This window comes from Dermacentor variabilis, chromosome 1, assembly GCF_050947875.1.
Source record: "Dermacentor variabilis isolate Ectoservices chromosome 1, ASM5094787v1, whole genome shotgun sequence".
Classification (NCBI taxonomy): domain Eukaryota; kingdom Metazoa; phylum Arthropoda; class Arachnida; order Ixodida; family Ixodidae; genus Dermacentor; species Dermacentor variabilis.
The window spans coordinates 285,529,881-285,532,111 of record NC_134568.1 but is presented as its reverse complement, the minus strand read 5'-3'; the positions used below and the strand labels follow the sequence as shown (position 1 = coordinate 285,532,111).

Sequence of the window (2,231 nt, the reverse complement as noted above, 5' to 3'; positions counted from 1 at the left end):
CCTACACTAAGCTAACCTCGTTCTTCTTACCCTTCGGCTGTGTCTTACGTAATGAAGCACTTCACAGAAGATGCACTTTGCGCGTTTCACCTTTTCCTTCATCTATTTCGCTAAAAGCCTTCCATCCATTATGCACGATTCATTGTAACCGTAAAGCTTTCTGTTATTTCGCTTTATTAAAGAGCCTGATCTGGCTTCGGCAGTACGGGCGGCACACAGTGAACTTTTGATCGCTATTGGCTCCTTTGCGCAAGCTGCGGAAGAGGGCCAATCAAAGTCGAGAAATTTGATGCCGACCGAGCTCAATCGCAATTAAATGTGCGCGTGTAATGCCAGTAAGACCGGCATTATACCAGTCTAACACAGGCACTGGCCTTTCTACTGTTGTAAACAATCTCCTTTCTGATTTCATTGTTTGCCGTTGAATTTCCGGTGGGTATGCTTACGTTTGCGTTTCTACGAGCATGTGGCACCATCTGTAGTCGATATAGTCAACTACAAGCCGTGCTGCCCTCTGCAGTTCAGCTTCTGCGTTCAGCTCGTGCTTCCGACAGCCGCTGTAGCGCGCGGTTCCGGTTGTTGCAGCGTGCTCTGTGGGATTACTCTTGGTGCCACGTTTCTTTGAGTAAACCAAATGGAAGGTGTGAACGCTGATTCGATCAACACGAACTTGGAGGCCATGCTGCGTGAGAACTCCGACCTGTCGCCTGCAGTGGCTTCATTGCAGCTACTGCTTGAGTTCATCGAGAAGGACGACTACACGACAATCCAAGGCATGGAAGAAAACCTTCAGCATGTTATCAGAGACATTTGTACTGCGAAGTGTTCAATCACCTGCGTCAGGTCTGCGTGCGAATTATTTGTGCGCTTTGCTACGCTCACCGCGCTTGATGGGACAATTGATGAGTGCAAGAAAAATATGTCTATTCGAGGCCGAACGTTCTTGGAGAAAATGCGTGCGGCACGCTGCAAAATTGCTGCGCTTGCGGCCCCATTTGTGCAGGACCGCTCGACGATCTTGACGCATTCCTTTTCGCGTGTTGTGCGTGACACGCTGTTCGCTGCGGCAGAGGACCACAAGCACTTCACTGTGTACGTGACCGAATCGGCGCCCGATTACAGTGGCCGGCAACTGTACGAAGCGCTTAAAGAGAGAGGCATCAGTGTGACTCTGTTAGTCGACGCCGCGGTTGGCTATGTTTTGGAAAAAGTTGACATGGTTCTTCTGGGAGCAGAGGGCGTAGTTGAGAGCGGCGGCATCATCAATAAAATTGGCACCTACACGATGGCTATGTGTGCCAAGGAAAAGAACATTCCTATTTACGTGCTTGCCGAGAGCTTCAAGTTTGCCAGAAAGTACCCCTTGAACCAGAAGGATCTGCCTGATGAGCAGAAGTATCCGTCGGACAAGCGTAATGGCAAAACTGACCTTTCCAAGGAGCACCCCATGGTCGACTACACGCCACCTGCGTACATTACTCTGCTGTTCACGGACCTCGGAATTTTAACACCATCAGCGGTTAGCGATGAGCTTATAAAGCTTTACCTGTGAATAGCGCACAAACAGTGATCAGCTGCTGTGATTGGTGTCCATTTTGATTGAGAAGGTGCTGTCATCACCTTGAGGTATCAGCGTCATGCTCGGTGAAGTTCGCCGTGAGAAGCCTGCTTAGATGGTCATCCATGCCTGCCTAGCTTCTCGTAGCCGCTACTGGAATCACAGTCGAGTTGGGAAGAAAAAATACACCGAGCAGTCAGAGCAGGGCCTGAGTACCGCGGTTCCTGCAAACATCTTGGTTAGCAGCGATGTACGAGTAATACTGAGCTGTTCTAAAGAGCTCGTCAAGCCAGTAATATCTGCTCGAGAATTCAGAAATGTCTCTGCTGTAATACAAGTAGTCATATCATCTGACTTCCTGACAATAAACATGCAGAGCAATTTATATTTTTTTCTTTCAACTGTTTAAAGCAAACTAATGGATACGAACTTGCCTAGAATGGAAATAAAAATGTGCACTGCGACCGAATGGTTTCTGGGAAGTTGAAGAATAGCTAACAAGTGAGACTTAAGTTCCTGCACCAGTTATATGAAAAAAAAAAAAAAAACTTCTTGCTAGCTATCTGGTAGAAACACACGTGTTCCTCAGTTATCTTTAGGTTGAAAACTTGGTTGATTCCCTGGCAGTGTCTCGTTTTTGTGTGAAAAAAAAGAAAGAATTATGTACAACCAA

The 2,231-nt window shown here is 47.2% G+C and overlaps 1 pseudogene; it reads left to right on the top strand.

Moving 5' to 3' along the window:
• The first annotated feature begins 552 nt into the window (after positions 1 to 552).
• Positions 553 to 2,022, top strand: LOC142566457 (translation initiation factor eIF2B subunit alpha pseudogene; annotated as a pseudogene).
• The last annotated feature ends 209 nt before the right edge of the window (positions 2,023 to 2,231 follow it).